Raw genomic sequence first — 17,624 nt, 5'->3', positions numbered from 1 at the left:
AGCAAAAAAATAAATTTCTGTCCCTAGAGATTGTGGAGAAAAGCTTGAAAACCTGAACCCAAAAGGCTCAAGAAACCCAGAAAGAAAATAAAAGGAACCTTAAATTTGTATTTTTGGCTTAAAAATCAAGATTTTTTTTTTAAATCTCATTATTTGTTGTGGCCTGACTAATGATTTTTGAATGTTTGGGGTTGGTAATGCTGGTGATGTTTGTAGTTTGGGTTGAGCTAAGCTCTCAAAAAAACTTTTCAGTCTTCTTGTGTCTGAAGAATTAGATTGCAGCTGATAAGAATAAGCTTTCTTGTAAGACTTCCTAATGTTTCCTGCTTCAGGCTGGGCTAACGTACCAAGGACACAATTCAGGAAAGCACTTAAGAACAGGCTTTTAAGTTCATTCCTGTTCAGGGAAATACTTAAGCCCATGCCTAAAATATTTAAGCACATACTTTAATGTAAGCATGTTTGTAAGGACCATTGCGACATATGTACATGCTTGAAGTTAAGCACATGTTCTAGCAGTTTCCTGAATAAGGATGCTTTACTGGCTTATGGGCTACAAAAATGGTATAACTACCCTTCTGCTTTCTGCTTTTCTGGGAACAAAGAATGCAGGCCATGCTTACTGGATGGGGGACTCTATACTGGGAAGCAGTGACTGAAAAAAATTTGGAGGTCATGGAAGATAATCATTTGAACATGAGTTCTCAGTGCAGTGCTGTGGCCAAAATGGCTAATTTGCTCTTGAGATGCATAAACAGGGGACTCTCAAGTAGAAGTAGAGAGATTATTTCATCTTTGTATTTGGCTCTGGTGCAACCGCTGCTGGAATACTGTGTGCAGTTCTGGGGTCCACGATTCAATAAGGATGTGGATAAATTGGAGAGGGTTCAGAGAAGAGCCCTGAGAATAATTAAGGGATTAGAAAACCTGCCTTGCAGCGATAGACTCCAGGAGCTTAACAAAGACAAGGTTAAGGGGTACTTGATTACAGTCTATAAGTCCCTACCTGGGGAACAAATATTTAATAATGGGCTCTTCAATCTAGCAGAGAAAGGTACAACACAATTCAATGTCTGGAAGTTGAACTGAGACAAATACAGACTGGCAATAAAGCATACATTTTTAATGGTGATAGTAATTAACTATTGGAACAATTTACCAAGAGTCATGGTAGATTCTCCATCACTGGCAAATCTTGAGTCAAAGTTGGATGTTTTTTACTAAAAGATTTGCTCTAGGAATTATTTGGGGAAGGTTTGTGGCCTGTGCTATGCAGGAGGTCAGACTAGATTACAATGATCCCTTCTGGCCTTAGACTCTATGAATCTGTGAATGCTGGATGGACTGTGAAAGGAGTCCAGAAATGAAAAGTATCAACCAGATTTTTTTAAACCCCAAAGAGGTTGGAGTATTTACCTGCGGTTCAGAGAATTTATTGTACTCGATTTTTTTTTTTCTGAAGTGGTTTGCTGATCTGTAGAATATATATACAATTTAATTTGTTTTTTTGCTGAGGCTGCTGAGAATTGGTCACCAAATAAAACTACATAATCAAATCTGATAATGTGCTTACACATTAAAAAAAATAAGAAGCTAAAAATAAATCAAGGAGATTAGTCAACCTCCAGTGGGCTTGGGGCTGAACAAGGGTGGTGGTTGAGGAGCGAGATCTTCGTACTGTTTGACTATACCTTCTTTGGAGGTTTATAGCCCAGTCAGTCCCCCTCTTCTAAAAGGAAGGTAGCCATGATTACTGGCACAAGAAAATAGCTTCTCATGGCATATGCATGGGGTCTGTCCTGGGGCTGGCTTTGTTCAATATCTTTATTAATGATCTGGATGATGGGATGAATTGCACCCTCAGCAAGTTCACAGATGACACTAAGCTGGGGGGAGAGGTAGATATGCTGGAGGGTAGGGATAGGGTCCAGAGTGACCTAGACAAATTGGAGGATTGGGCCAAAAGAAATCTGATGAGGTTCAACAAATACAAGTGCAGAGTCCTGCACTTAGGACGGAAGAATCCCATGCACTGCGACAGGCTGGGGACCAACTGCCTAAGCAGCAGTTCTGCAGAAAAGGACAGTGGACGAGAAGCTGGACATGAGTCAGGAGTGTGCCCTTGTTGCCAAGAAGGCTAACAGTATAGTGGGCTATATTAGTAGGAGCATTGCCAGCAGATTGAGGAAAGTGATTATTTCCCTTTATTCGGCACTGGTGAGGCCACATCTGGAGTATTGTGTCCAGTTTTGGTCCCCCCACTACAGAAGGGATGTGGACAAATGGGAGAGAGTCCAGCGGAGGGCAACGAAAATGATTAGGGGTCTGGGGCACATGACTTACGAGGAGAGGCTGAGGGAACTGGTCTTGTTTAGTCTGCAGAAGAGAAGAGTGAGGGGGGATTTGATAGCAGCCTTCAACTACCTGAAGGGGGGTTCCAAAGAGCTAGGCAGTTCTCAGTGGTGGCAGATGACAGAACAAGAAGCAATGGTCTCAAGTTGCAGTGGAGGAAGTCTAGGTTGGATATTAGGTAACACTATTTCACTAGGAGGGTGGTGAAGCATGGGAATGGGTTACCTAGAGAGGTGGTGGAATCTCCATCCTTAGAGGTTTTTAAAGCCCAGCTTGACAAAGCCCTGGCTGGGATGGTTTAGTTGGTGTTGGTCCTGCTTTGAGCAGGGGGTTGGACTGGATGATCTCCTGAGGTCTCTTCCAACCCTAATATTTTCTGATTCTATGCAGCTATGTGACTGTAAGGTTATTTTCTCTATACTGTACCTTTAAGGCTGAGGTGATCCCTGTAGCCTGTCTACAGGGGGTGCTCCCTGTGAGCTGAGTCCCAAGGTTGGTGCTGTCACAGAGCAAGTAATACACATTACTCCAGTTTACACTGGTATATTTCCATTGACAAATCTTGTTCTCCATGTCCCCAAACAGACAACACAATCCACATGCGAGGACCCCTGCTTGTAGCCCCAATGAAGTCAGTGGGGCTCTCTATGCATGTGCACCTTCTGAGATCTGGTTGTAGGATTAAAGCCTTTTTATAGTTAAGTTTCGCTGTTTCATTTAGTCTAAACCAATCCACCTAGGCGGAGAGTACATTTGGTCTTTGACTATGGACCCCCCTCAGCCCCAATAACATCTATATGCGAGCATCGCTCAAATCATCAGCCAAATACTGCCCTAAATGACAGCTCCACAAAATGCACCTATTTTGTAGAGCTGTGTTGTTTTGCTCCTGCATTTATATTAAGTACTTATTTTAGCAACTAATTATCTAACAGCCATGCAGAGAGTGGGCCAAAAATGTAAAGCAGCTTTCACAAGGGGAACCAAGGCACAAGGCTGTGTGTGAGCAGGAGAGTCTACAGCTAAATGCATTGGTGATCAGCCACCGGGGTAACTTGCCTGAGAAGATCCAAATGCAATTATGAGGGGTGTAATGATTGTACTGTATCCCTAATGTGTTCATGCTAAGGGACCTCCAGATCAGTTATATCGAAGATATTGTAATAGTGGCTTAGACGTATTAAAACAGATGAACGAGCAGCACTGTGAAGACCATAACAGTGGAAGCAAATATGTGGCTCTATATAACATAAGAATGATGCTCAGTTATTCAGAGGAAGCAGCAAAGTGTTCTGGTTATGGCCGAGTTCTGTTCCTGACTCTGTAGCAGATTTACTGAGCGGCCATGAGCTTGTCATGTCTCTGTGCCTCAGTTTCCCCATTTGTAAAAGCGATTGATTCTATTTTTCCACCTTTGTAAAGTGTTTTAAGCTCAATGGTGGCGGAGGTGGGGGGTTGGAACCTCTATATAAGTGCAGGGTGTTGTGGTTTAGTATTGTCTTTCACTTTGAGGAGTGTCCGGGATGAGAATTACAGGTGAACAAATGGACTACATCTGTTTGTCTAGGTATTTATATTGCATTCATTACCACGGTATCTGAGCATCTTACAAAATTAAATATTAAATATTCCAGACAATCATATGTTTTTCCCTCTCCTAGGACAAAGGCATGTTTTTTTAACTGTACAGGCTTTAGAGAGCTCATAATCTCCAGTAATTATCACTGCATGGCCTCTGTCACCTTTTGGTCACATTCATGAGCACAATTTACTCTTCCCCCCTTGTATATAATAGTATTAATGATTAAAAAATAATTCATACAAAAATAAAAAACATCTAACAAAAGAGACAATGATATACTTCATGTGGAACCTGCTTTACATGCTCTGTGATGTTGTCTCCTATTATAAAGCTCCAGAGGATTTAATAGGAAATATTAGGAAACCTTTCTATACATTTTTTTGAAACAACTTATAGAAATGAGAGAATTAAAATCTCGGCTGCAGAACAGAATCTTGTGGGATGGTTCAGAAAGACAATAGAAAGGATACTATTCTCTATTTAAATTCTAGTGTGATTTCTATAGAACTTGGTTACTTTGTATAGAACCTACCAGTTTCATCCCTATTAAATTCCATTAGACTTTCCCCATAAGAAGGGACTGGATATGTGAAGAGAAAGGGGGGGGGGGGAAGGAAAAAATCACATTAAAGAGGGAAAATAATTTCTGACCTTAATTTAGCCCCAACTGCAGTCCCATTTTCTGAGAACCCTGAGTATAGTGAGACCACTGCAGCTTCATTATACGGGGTGCAAGTGAGTGGGTGGGAGGTGCATCTATCATCATCAGTGCAGAAGAAGGTTGGCAGGGGGCAAAGACAGGGGTGAAGGAGGAGAGTGGCCAGGATATGCACCATTACATGGTGCTCACTTAATACTCCTGAGGGCATTCTGTGCCAAAAAAAAAATTCTGCACCAAAAAATTAAAAATTCTGCAAATTTTATTTGTCAAATAAATGTAGAGGCTCCAGCATGGCATTGGGGAGCACAGAGGTGGGAGATCACTGGGTACTCCCACCTGGGACACAGACTCAGCGGTGAGGCTGCACCCAACCCTGACATAGCGCAAGGACCAGGCCTGCCCCAGAAACACCCCAGGGCCCTTACCCTCCATGCCAGGTGCACCAGGTGTGGGCAGGCAGGTTCAGCAAGGCAGGATCCAAGAGTGGAGGGGCTTAGTGTGGGGGGATCCAGGTGTAGGTTGAGAGGATTCTGTGTGGAGCAATCTGAGTGTGGGTGGCTCAGTGGAGGATCCAGGTGTGGGGGATAGAATCATAGAATCATAGAATATCAGGGTTGGAAGGGACCCCAGAAGGTCATCTAGTCCAACCCCCTGCTCAAAGCAGGACCAAGTCCCAGTTAAATCATCCCAGCCAGGGCTTTGTCAAGCCTGACCTTAAAAACCTCTAAGGAAGGAGATTCTACCACCTCCCTAGGTAACGCATTCCAGTGTTTCACCACCCTCTTAGTGAAAAAGTTTTTCCTAATATCCAATCTAAACCTCCCCCATTGCAACTTGAGACCATTACTCCTCGTTCTGTCATCTGCTACCATTGAGAACAGTCTAGAGCCATCCTCTTTGAAACCCCCTTTCAGGTAGTTGAAAGCAGCTATCAAATCCCCCCTCATTCTTCTCTTCTGCACAGGGATTTTTTGGGGGGTTCTGGGTGTAACTGTGATGGGACTCTGCAGGGGGTTCCAGATGAAGGAGGTTGGGGCTCAGCGGGGGGGTCTCAGTGTTGGAGGGATAGAGATTGATGGGGGGCTTGATGTGGGGGGCTCAGTGGGGTGAGGTCCAGGTGCAGCTGGTTGGAGCTCAGTGAGGTGGGGACTCGGATGCGAGTGGCTTGACGGGGTGGTCCAGGTGCAGGGGTGGGAGTGGGAATCATCGGGGGGGAGGGGTTCTGAATGCGGGGGGGAGTGAGGTTCAGCGGGAGAGTCTGGATATGAGGGGGTCTGGATGCATGGGGGCTGGGAAGATGGGGGAGCAGCTCCCTGCACAGGGATCCCTCCCCCTGCAGCTGAGGAACAATGGTTGCAGGAAGTGTGTATGTGGGAGTTTGCAGAGCTTCCTGCAGCTGGGGGAGAAATCTGGAGGAGGGTCTGACCCAGCCCCGGATGATGTGCAGGGGAAGAGGAAGTCCTGTCCACCTCAGCCTAGCCGGGACTAGCAGCTGAGCCCGGTGCAGGATAGGAGCAACCAGCCGAGTCTTCCCCAGTCATGTCCCCTGCGCCACAATGATTTACCTCTCTGCCAGCTCCCCATGGCACTCAAAACATACTGCTGGAGAGGGTTGCATGACCACACTTGTGGCTTCCCTTTGCTTCCATATCAGAAAGTTATTTTTCTGCAGGGAAGCAAAGAAATCTGCAGGGACATTAATTCTGCACATGCGCAATGGTGCAGAATTCCCCCAGGAGTATAACAAACAGTTTTCTCCTCATTATTCAGTGTGTAGCTCCATGGCTTATTCACTGCATGCTATTCGAACCCTGCTCTGAAGACAGAATTATTAATTTCCTCATAGGCTTCCCTCTGATGCTCATCACTATAGTATCTGAGTGCTTCACAAATGTTAATTTATTTCAGCCAGTGAGGTGAGGTGATGTTGTTATCCCCATTTTACAGAGAGCACAGAGAGATTAAGGTAAGAAGAAATTCACTAATTTTGAGTATCCAATTTGAAGCATCTGGGATCTGATTTTTCAGAATGTGTAGCACCTCATATGATCAAAGCATAGCTCCACTGACTTCAGTTGCAGCTGGGAGTGCTCAGTGTTTCTGAAAATCTGATCCCAGGGTCTCAAGCCAGGCACCCAGAAAATGAGGAACACACAATCAGTGACCACCTCTGGAAAGTTTGGTGTAAACGACTTGCCACAGGAATGCTGTGATAGAGACAGGGATAGAATCCAGTTCTCCAGGGCAGCATTCAACCGCCTGAACCAGAAGACTGTCCTTTCCCTTCCTGCAATCTCTAGCCTCATTCATTACCCACCTTCCAACTTTTGCAACAAATGAAGAAAGGGGTCCTACAGACCACCATCTCCTTCGCTACACAATCCTGGGTCATCCCAAAGAAATCCATCCTGTGCATTGAATGAGGCAGGGGTCCTGTGGAAAACAATATGTCATCAAGAAATTAAAGACTAGCATAACACATCTGTATAATGTAATGTAATGCAATGTAGTTTTTGTGTGTATGTAATTTCCTAATTTTAAAAAAAATAAAATGAAAAAATGACCAAAAATCCCAAGAGGTGGCATCATATTGGCATCCGCATGGCTCATCTGCAGGGTTGGAATCTTTAGCTCCACCTCAGAGACCTCTGTTGCTTGAGATAACAGAGAAAACGATAGCAGGAGGAGGTTGTAATCCTCTGCGGACCAGCCCCAGAGGGGCATTGGACACTTTGCCAGAAGGTTTCACAGATATTTGCTGATACCTTGGCATGGTGAGACTAAGGAATCTTAGATTCCATGCAGGCTCTGGAGAGGAGTCCACTGTAGTGGACACAGGCCCTTCTGCCTGTTGTCCCCCAAGCTTGACCCTTTCTGCCCCATCCTCTCATTTCTGTCCCCATCCCAGTCCTGTCTCTTCCACCCATCTCTTCTCTTCTCTTCGTCTCCGTCTCATTCTTACCTAGCCAGTCCCTGTGTCCACTCTTCCAGTTTCTCATCTCAGTTCTAGTCCTTGCCCAGCCAGTTCTAGTCCTTGCCCAGCCAGTCCCAGTCCCCTGGACCTGGCTCCTCATTTGATCTGCCCTCCCACCCCACCAGCCTCCACTCCTCGTCTTCCCCGCTGAGGCTCTGTGATGCCTTGTGACCCAGACCAGTAAGGGGTTGTGTCACCACCTGCTCTGTAACCCCAGGTACTTCTGTGATGGGCAGCTTTGTCTCAGAGCCCTGCCACCAGCAACCTGCTCACAGCACAATGGCCTGACCCTGGCCTCTACCGGCTTGGTTACTCCTTGCAGGGTGATGCCAACAGCTCTGAGTCTCCCCAAAACCATCTCCACTGCAACATCCACTCCATCTCACTAGACCCTCACAGAAGTTATCAGGTTTGCTGCCCCCAAAGAGAGAGAACACACACCAGCCTTAGTTTGGCTGAAGATTTTACCGTCCTAACACGTAGCACTGAGATGGTTTGTAATCAAACAAGAATAAGTTTATTAACAAAGATCAGAGAGTGAAGTGATAATAAGAACAGAAGACACAGATATGGTTATGTGGAAAACAAAACACACTTTCTAATGAATAAATCTTAATCTCAGGAAGTTACAATCTTTGTCTAAGCAGGTTTCTCAGCTACGGTCAATTCCCAGAGACTTCAACTCCCTTTGTTGAAGGATCCAACTTTCTCTGAACACAAGAGCTCTAGCCTCTTGTATCCATTAAGTGATGGATGACAAAAATGGCTTTTTGCCTCTGCTTATATCTTCCCAAACTTCATTGACTCTGTTTCAAGAGGCATAAAGTTTGCAGCCCCCTCCCCTATTGAGATAGTTAAATGGTCATTGTCCCTTACTTGCTCACCTGATGGTTTTGACTACCTTATTTGCAAATGTGCTTTTCATTGTCTTTGGTCTCACCTTGCTTTATTTACACTGGAGACATAGTCAAGCCACGAAAACTACATTCCTTTGTCTATGACTGGTTGGGCTCAGACACTGCCTGCCAAACACATTCTAGGAATATATTTCCAGCACACACCTATAGTTTTACATACATCACTCATACATACACCATGCAATAATAGTAACAACCAGCGTGCCTAGGACACCTAACACAACACCTTTTAGATACAGATTGGGGCAACAGTGAGTTGGGGCAATGAGTGTGCCAGGCCTGATGAGCATTATGGTCTGGGGTGCCCTCTACCAGGTGGGTCACAGGCTTCTTTTCCCAGTCTACTACTCCTGGCCCCCCAGGTCCAGCTCTTGTCCCCTCTGTATTTGATTCCAGTGGCTTCCTCCCCCATGGATCAAGCCAGGGGATGGGAAATTGAGACCACAGGAGAGACACCCCCCTGCTTTCAGTACCGGTGCTAGGACTTGGACCCAGCATGGCCTGCAATTGCAGGGAAGTCCTGCTCAACCCCTGGGCTGGAGCATGCTCACTGTGGCTGGAATCTCTGGTGAATTAAGCTGCGTTCAAGCAAGTCTCTACTAAGCATGTGCAAACTGCAATTTTTCAGAGGCTTATAACGTGGAAAAATATCAGCAGATTTTCACAGGGACATAAAAAGGTGCATCCCACATACAGAGACTTTCCCGCCAAATTTCAAGTCCCTGCTTCAAAGCATGGGAGCACTAGGGCAGTTCAAAGCAAAGGTCAACATATTGTAACAAACAATACAACCTATTTTTCTCTATCCTTGTTCTTGGAAACAGCTGAACTATATTGGCTGAAATAATAATTAATAATAATAATTAGCCCGAGGCAGACACCTAGCTTGAAAAATTTCAGCCCAAATAGTTAACGGCTGGCAAAGTAATAAGCAACTGAAAACAGGGTCTTCTAATGAGAAGTGTCAGATGACCTTAATGATAGGTTGTGCTACTAGTCCCTCCAATAATATGCTTTTGTGTCAAAATGCTCAAGAATATAGACACCTATGTTATTCATGTCTAACTCTTCTTAAAATCCCACTATCTTCATTGACTCAATAGTATCTTGTGGCAGTGAATTCTACCGGTTAATAATGCCTTGTGTTGTTACACTAGGAACATGTGGAGTATTTGGTCAGTCGTGGGCTGCATTATCCTACACCTTTAAATCTGAAACCTCTACATTTTATTATGTGAGCCTCTCGTTCCAGCATTATCAGTAGCATAATAAGTAGCAGCACCTCATGGACTTTGTCTATAGCAATTATTATTCCCATATACTTCCATCATGTCCCTTGTCATTCAGTTCCTTGCTTTGCTAAATAGTTCTGTTTTTGCTTTAATCTCTTCTGATATCATTTGCTTTGCCCTTCTGGGGGACCTTTTCTGTTTCAGAAATATCCTTTGAGAGAGGAAAAAAAGTTGTTTGTTAATTTTAAAACCCAACAGGTTTTAGTAACACCTGTCACTGCTTCCATCTCTCCAATCAGTGAGCGGTGCTTGGGTCTGTCTCAGTGGGAGCTGACAATTTGATGATACTTCATCAGCATGGCTCTCCTGCTGGGAAGTAGATTGAGACAAAGGAAATGGCTCTCGCTAGTGGAAAGGATGGGAAATCAGATTTTCTAAGTTATTGTTAGGTAAATTTTATTATATGTTATCTTTTAATAAAAGATTGGGGGGGAAAGATTGGTTAATTTAACAGTAGACTCTTGCTTGACACTGTCCAGTTTCCTTGACTGCTCTTGCTTGACACTGTCCAGTTCCCTTCATTTTCTGCAGGCTTTTCTCACAACAACTACTTTAGACTACTTTAGCCTGTGCCTCTTCCCACAGCTCCCACTGGCCGGGAACGGCGAACTGCGGCCACTTGGAGCTGTGGGCGGCCGTGCCTGTGACGGTCAATGTAAACAAACTGTCTTGTGGCCCGCAGGTGGATTACCCTGATGGGCTGCATGTGGCCTGTGGGCCGCAGGTTGCCCACCATTGCTTTAAAGTGAACGGGGAAGTTTATAATGTTCTTGACGCTGTTGCTTCAGTCTTGCCTGGCTGGAGACTTAACAGGAGAGGCAAGCAGTGGTTTGGGTTTTCAATGCTGGTTTCGCTTTCAGATGTTAGACACTAATTTTTTAAAATAAAAACTCTAGATTATGTAAAATGCAGGCTCTATCTCTGTAGTGCCCAATGGACTTTTGCAGAATACAAGCCCATAGAGCTGGATCAAGGGTGAAATCCTGGTCCCATTGAAATCAATGGGAGTTTTCCCAGATTAAGTCAATGGGAATCGTTCCACTGATGTTAGATGGATCGGAATTGGTCTTAATGCTGGAATGCCTTCTGGATTTCTGTTAGTGCAGAGGATTATAATCCCTGTATTCAGGTGTCCTGGTACAGTGTGCATTAGTAGTTTGGAACTAGGCATCTAAATTCAGACCATTTAAAACATCAGACAGAACATCTTGGATTTGTCAGTGGAAAAATGGGAGAGTAACATCAGCTTACCCACATGTGGTCAGACTGCACCTGGCCCCTTTGGGGGTATGTGTTCAAGATGGTATTGGAGGGAGAGTACAAGAAATTTTCCCTGCCTGTGTGCTTCCCTCTCCCTCTGTGCAGTCCCTTCATTCGCCTGTGTGCAGGGACTACTCTCTGCTAGCATCCCCTGTGGTACAAACAACACCCAAAAGAGTGTGGGGAGGAGATGCTGTGTGCGCTGGCCAGATTGTTGGTGAAGAACATGCTGTGTGCAGGGGATCACCTAGAGACATTGTGCCTCCCGCAGTTCCCTGTTGGGGGGTGCCTCTCTGAACTGCTGCAAATGCAGGCAGTAGCACAATCAGTGGCACAATCTGACTTAGGGTGTCCAACACACTGTTACTATGGGAAACAGGCTGATATTTGTTTAATTTAGTGAAAGCAATGGCTCCCCTAGCTATTTGAAAAGCAAATCCTTCGGTAGTCTCCAGTTTGTATTTGCTGAACTCCAGTGATCCCACTGAAATACTTCTGCAGTTGTGCAGAACCAACGCAGCTTTCTTAATAAGAAAAGGAGTACTTGTGGCACCTTAGAGACTAACAAATTTATTTGAGCATAAGCTTTCATGAGCTACAGCTCACTTCATCGGATGCATTTGGTGGAAAATACAGTGGGGATTTATATACACACACAGAGAACATGAAACAATGGGTTTTATCATAAACACTGTAAGGAGAGTGATCACTTAAGATGAGCCATCACCAGCGGGGCGGGGGGGGGGGGAGAAGGAGGAAAATCTTTCATGGTGACAAGCAAGGTGGGCCATTTCCAGCAGTTAACAAGAACATCTGAGGAACAGTGGGGGGTATGGTGGGGGGGAGAAATAACATGGGGAAATAGTTTTACTTTGTGAAATGACTCATCCACTCCCAGTCTCGATTCAAGCCTAAGTTAATTGTATCCAGTTTGCAAATTAATTCCAATTCAGCAGTCTCTTGCTGGAGTCTGTTTTTGAACTTTTTGTTGAAGGATAGCCACTCTCAGGTCTGTAATCGAGTGACCGAATAGAAATGTGGACAGAGTTGGCAACGGGCTTTGTTGCAAGGATAGGTTCCTGGGTTAGTGGTTCTGTTGTGTGGTGTGTGGTTACTGGTGAGTATTTGCTTCAGGTTGGGGGGCTGTCTGTAAGCAAGGACTGGCCTGTCTTCCAAGATCTGTGAGAGTGATGGGTCATCCTTCAGGATAGGTTGTAGATCCTGGATGATGCGTTGGAGAGGTTTTAGTTGGGGGCTGAAGGTGATGGCTAGTGGCATTTTATTATTTTCTTTGTTGGGCTTGTCCTGTAGTAGGTGACTTGCAAGGCACTGAATCTTCTGGCTCTGTCAATCTGTTTCTTCACTTCAGCAGGTGGGTATTGTAGTTGTAAGAATGCTTGATAGAGATCTTGTAGGTGTTTGTCTCAGCTCCAACCCCTCTGTCCACATATCTATTCAGGGGACACCATCATAGGGCCTAATCACATCAGCCACACTATCAGAGGCTCGTTCATCTGCGCCTCTACCAATGTGATATATGCCATCATGTGTCAGCAATGCCCCTCTGCCATGTACATTGGTCAAACTGGACAGTCTCTACGTAAAAGAATGAATGGATACAAATCAGACGTCAAGAATTATAACATTCAAAAACCAGTCGGAGAACACTTCAATCTCTCCGGTCACTCGATTACAGACCTGAGAGTGGCTATCCTTCAACAAAAAAACTTCAAAAACAGACTCCAGCAAGAGACTGCTGAATTGGAATTAATTTGCAAATTGGATACAATTAACTTAGGCTTGAATAGAGACTGAGAGTGGATGAGTCATTACACAAAGTAAAACTATTTCCCCATGTTATTTCCCCCCCCCCCCCGCCACTGTTCCTCAGATGTTCTTGTTAACTGCTGGAAAGGGCCTACCTTGCTTGTCACCATGAAAGGTTTTCCTCCTCCCTCCCCCCCTGCCCGCTGGTGATGGCTCATCTTAAGTGATCACTCTCCTTACAGTGTGTATGATAAAACTCATTGTTTCATGTTCTCTGTGTGTGTATATAAATCTCCCCACTGTATTTTCCACCAAATGCATCCAATGAAGTGAGCTGTAGCTCACGAAAGCTTATGCTCAAATAAATTTGTTAGTCTCTAAGGTGTCACAAGTACTCCTTTTCTTTTTGCGAATACAGACTAACACAGCTGCTACTCTGAAAGCTTTCTTAATGTCTGTTAGTGCAATTCACTGGCTTCAGGAAACTCATTCACTGAACAGTTAAACAACTCCTTCCTTTGATGGAGCTCTCAGGGGCACCCTTATAACAATGTGAACAGTAGATCTTGAAATGGGGACGGGAGGGAACAATATATCAGCTGCAGTACCTAGGAACACTGGACTTAATAATGTAGTGAGAAAGCCTGCAGTGGTTCCCTGCCAGAGTCACACCACACTTCTTCTTCATTACCGAAAGTGAAATAGCAAGAGGGCTGGCTGTGGTGCAATTGTTAGCATAGCACCGCTGTGTGAGAAACCTGTCAATTCCCAGGCTCAATCTTTTGTTCTCCAGGTGAACAGGGGCTAGAAATCCCTTGCAGCAACCCCTGTGCCTGACCTACAGATTATGGGCCTGATCCTCAGCTGGTATGAATCAGCACGGCTCTATTGGTGTCTGCAGACTGAAGCCAGCTGAGGATCCGGCCCAGTGCAAATAGGCTTTGTATGGCTTGATTGTGTAAGAAATTAAGTCAGTATTCCCATTGACTTAAGTGGAAGCAGAAGGCCTTTAATGATCAAGGAAGGTTTCAGAGATGCAGGGCCACCATGGCTGGCTGAGGGTGGAGTCTTCCAGTGAGGACCAAGATGAAAGTCTGCCCTCCTATTTTTCCCCTCCTCCCAAAAAAAAGTTAGATAATGTTACTGGAAATCTAATTATGGAATCCACATTTCCTTCTTCCAATTTTTCATACTTCTATTAATTCTTCCTCTTCTACAATACCAAGAGACACCCTGGCTGTTGGCTGGTACTGTATATCAATTGTGCATATGTACTACCTCTACCTTTAGGTTCACGGGGCATGCAATCTAGTTTCCCCTACACGGGCCATGTACATTTGAAATGACAGGTTTTATGGCTATATGGTTGCATGAGTAACTAAGCATATCCAGACTATATTCAAATGGGGGCTTTTATTCTCAGGATCCAGGCTACCAGTTCATATCATAGGAGGGCTGTGCATAAAATAATGTTAGTTGGAATACGATGACCTGTAGCCACTGTCTTAAAAAGTTAAAGTAATAAGATTTGCATGTTGGATCAACACCAAACTGCTTGGTATCCTGCTTCCAGGAATGCCCAATATCCAAGACAATTGAGAACCAGGTGGAGAAGAAGCTGGTAATGCATCAACCTGGCCAGTTATCTAGTGCTGTACATGAAGGAAAAATATATTTTTCTCTCACCCTCGCATGTAGTCATTTCATACCATGAACCATGGGCTGTGAAGACCTTTAACACTGTATTATCCTTTTATAATGGTGATACAATGATCCGTCCCTTTCCTTTTTCGGAACTGTTTATTTAGGAAGTATAAGCAAGCCACATATGCAACACTAATAGTTACACAAAGAAACATGTTGCTTTCTTTGGGCAGTGAATTATTATACAGTGATAAACAGAGACAACCCTCTGTCAGTCAAGACTATTTCCACAAAAAGGGCCTTGAAATAGGGCTTACAAACCTCTTACTGAGCCCAGGAAGAAGGGAGAGGAAAGCTGCTCTGGCTTAAAGGCAAACTGCTTGATCACACCCTCGCACAGCTGCTAGAACTGCCAATCGTGGGGTATGTCTACACGGAGATGAAAGCCTGCAGCAGGGCCACAGCTGGCCTGGGTCAGCTGAAAGGAGCTTGTGCAGCTCAGGCTGTGGGGCTAAAAATGGTTGTATAGACATCTTGGGTTCAGGCTGGAGCCTGAGCCCGAATGTCCACACAGCAACTTTTTAGCCCCAGAGCCTGAGCCCCAGTCAGCTGACCCAAGCCAGTGGCTGGGTTTTTATGCCCAGGGGCGGTGAGTTGTATGGGCCTGTGGTGCCCGGGCTCCAGCAAATTCAGGGCCCGGGGGGCCTGGCTCCCCCAATGTTCAGGGCTGGGTCTCTCCCTCAGCCCCGTCTGCCACCCCGTGTGCCTCCCCCAGAGCATCCCCCGGCCCCGCCTGCTGCCCCCGCGCGCCTCTCCTGAGCCTCCTTGCCTGCCCTGTGCAGTGGGTGGCTGCCACCCGCCGCTCTGAGCGGCGCTCCCTTGCCGGCTGCTGCCAGCTACAAGGGAGCAGGGTTGGGGGCAGGCTCAGGCAGCTGCTGTGCCTGAGGAGGGGAGGAGGCACATGGCGGCCCCCCCGCCCCCGTCAGGCAACTCTGAGTCGACTCCAAGAGGGGTGGCGGTGGGGGGGGTGATCCTGGCTGGACCTCCTGAGCAGCAGCCTCGGGGGGGGGGGGGAAGGGGCAGGCTTGGGCCCCTCCTCCCCCAAGCCCTCTCCCCATTGGCAGTAGCGAGCTCCAGGGGAGTCCTCTTCTCTGGCCCCCTGTCCCAGCCCTGAGGCAGCCTGCCTGTTGCACCCCAAACTCCTCATCCCCGGCCCAGCCCCACACCCCTCCTGCACCCCAACCCTCTGTCCCAGCCCAGAGTCCACACCCAGCAGCCAAACCCTCTCCTGCACCTCAACCGCCTGTCCCAGCCCAGAGCCTGCACCCAGCACCTAAACTCCATCCCAAAGCCTGCAGCCCTCCCCTACCCAAATTCTCTCCCAGAGCCTGCACCCAGCACCCAAACTCAATCCCAAAGCCCCAATCCTCTCCCGCACCCAAACACCCTCCCAGAGCCTTAGGCAGGTGTGGGGAGTGGGAGTGGGACTTGGACCCATTCTGGGCACCACCACAAATTATACAAACCCGACCCTGTTTATTCCCATGTAGATGTACCCATGGAGCCAGCTGCCCACAGCTGTGACCAACAGAGAAAACAAGATCCCTTACAGAGGGGAGAGAACAGAGTGGGAGTGGGAAACAGAAAGGCCAGAGATAGTAAAGGGGCTAAAGCCCCGTACAAGGCTGTCTCAGAGAAAGCAACCAAGAGACAGAGGGGAATTGCAAGCCCTACAATTGAAGGGCTGACCGACTCAATTTAAAGTAAGAAGCTATGATCTGCTCTAACTGGCCCTCCTCCGTTTGTTTGCAATCAGGAGAAGCTCAGACCCCAGAAAGACCACACCAAAAGGTGATCACAGGACCTCCTTCCAGAGATGGCGACAAGCTGCAAGATATTCCCTCTGTGTGGGTGCCAGGTAAGAAATCAGGCACCACTGTAGTCTCAGTACAGGAGAGTGCTACAGCTTTGGTCATTATTTGGTGACTTGCTATGCCCCCGGGACATAAAGCCCATGACTAGCTACCTTAAGATATTCTATATGGAGGGTCTGAGAGTAAACCTTTCTCAAACTGATTTCTCTTATAGCCAATTGCTGTACAGGGAAAATACTTTTTCAGCAGCTGCTATAGGAACCTGCAGAAACCTGGTGTCTGCTTGGAATCCTGGACCAGGATCACTGAAAGCCCCACATAAGAACAAAAGGCTTCAAATTATCTCTATAGTATAGTAAAGTTAAGACATTAGGCTCTTAAAAAATCTTTTCTCAATTAAAAAGAGCTGTCTTGGAGTTACTCCTTCCTTTAAAAATCATGATCTGCCTAGTTCCATAAATCGATGAAGGAATTTTGACCGTTAAACTTAATTGATATGGAATTAAAAGAAATGAACTTAAATCATTTTGCCATTTTCTTTGAAAATTAGTTTTTGGCATTCCATTTCTCTCCATCATTGTGCAAGGCAAAGTCACATATACTCAGGAAGCAAGATTAATGTGTACAAAAGATAAAGCACTCTGAGAAGGCGACATCTGTGGCAATGCAAAAGATGTTTCAAGGAAGCGTAAACAAACAAGAGTAAAAAAGAAAATAAAAACTGACTTTTAAGTAAAATCAGCAACAACTTGGATTTATATAGCATTCCATATGTTCTACATGAATAATATCCCCAGGCACTTTAGAGTGAAATAAGGTAAGAAGAACGCCCAAAGCAATAAACTAAAAAAAAATAATTAAATTTCTTCAAGATGTTTCCAGCTCTGACTAGGTGCAACTGTTCCCTTGACGAGACTGTTGATAATGGTGTTGAGGTGCTGTTGTTTTACATAATTGACTCTGGATTGACGCCATGATGCAGTGATAGAACAAAGACCGCCTGTAGTTGCCTTGCTTGTTGGTTTGGCTTTTTAAATGTAATGTCGTGGCACAAGTTTGAGTGCTTAGAAAAATTTAAGTACTCAGGGTGATAATATTCATTGGTTAGGCACTACCATTGAGGTGATTATAGAAGAAAGTGGGCCTAGGGTGAGGGGCAATGCAAAACATTGAGGGATTTCGTAGTTAGTTAGTTAGTTAGTTTCATTTTAAGGAGGAAGAAATCAAGAAAGCTGTTCTTCAGAGGGCTGTCTGTGTGGATTTGCCCAGCTCTTGTGCGAGTGAGAAATAAAAACAACAAA

At 45.5% G+C, this 17,624-nt stretch overlaps 1 long non-coding RNA gene across 1 annotated transcript in view; it reads left to right on the top strand.

Moving 5' to 3' along the window:
• The window catches only part of LOC119863672, an 80,378-nt gene extending 63,238 nt beyond the window's left edge, over positions 1–17,140 (top strand). The window contains exons 3-4 of the long non-coding RNA XR_006278090.1: positions 16,266–16,367; positions 16,538–17,140. This is a non-coding gene — a long non-coding RNA (uncharacterized LOC119863672). The remainder of the gene's footprint in view (positions 1–16,265; positions 16,368–16,537) is intronic.
• Positions 17,141–17,624: the final 484 nt, after the last annotated feature.

The sequence above is a fragment of the Dermochelys coriacea genome, chromosome 11 (genome assembly GCF_009764565.3).
Source record: "Dermochelys coriacea isolate rDerCor1 chromosome 11, rDerCor1.pri.v4, whole genome shotgun sequence".
Classification (NCBI taxonomy): Eukaryota; Metazoa; Chordata; order Testudines; family Dermochelyidae; genus Dermochelys; species Dermochelys coriacea.
The sequence above is the reverse complement of the archived record's forward strand: the minus strand, read 5'-3'. Positions and strand labels throughout refer to the sequence as shown.